A 419-nucleotide genomic window follows, 5' to 3' on the forward strand; every position below is an offset into this window, starting at 1 on the left:
TGTTAGTTCGGTCCCTCTACAGAACCCTAATACACAATAATAGTAACTTCTGCTCTTTTTTGTTTTCCATGTGTGCAATAGCTATTTCTCCATCCCTTTATTTTGAGCCTGTGGGTATCATTACATGTGAGACAGGTCTCTTGAAGATAGCAGAATGGGTCTTGTATTTTATCCAATTTGCCACTCTAAGTAGAGTACTTACGCTGTTTATGTTCAAGGTTAATATTGATATGTGAGGGTTCATTGCTGTCCCAGTGTTGTTAGGTGGTTGCTTTGTAGTGTCGATTCTGTAGTTGCTTTATAGGGTCTGTGGGGTATGTGCTTACATGTGCTTTTCTTGAATTAAGTATTTTTCTTTCATTTCCATGTTTAGAACTCCCTTAAGCATCTCTTGTAGGCCCAGTCTGCTGGTGATAAAT

This window comes from Hylobates moloch, unplaced genomic scaffold (assembly GCF_009828535.3).
Source record: "Hylobates moloch isolate HMO894 unplaced genomic scaffold, HMol_V3 SCAFFOLD_7, whole genome shotgun sequence".
Taxonomy (NCBI): domain Eukaryota; kingdom Metazoa; phylum Chordata; class Mammalia; order Primates; family Hylobatidae; genus Hylobates; species Hylobates moloch.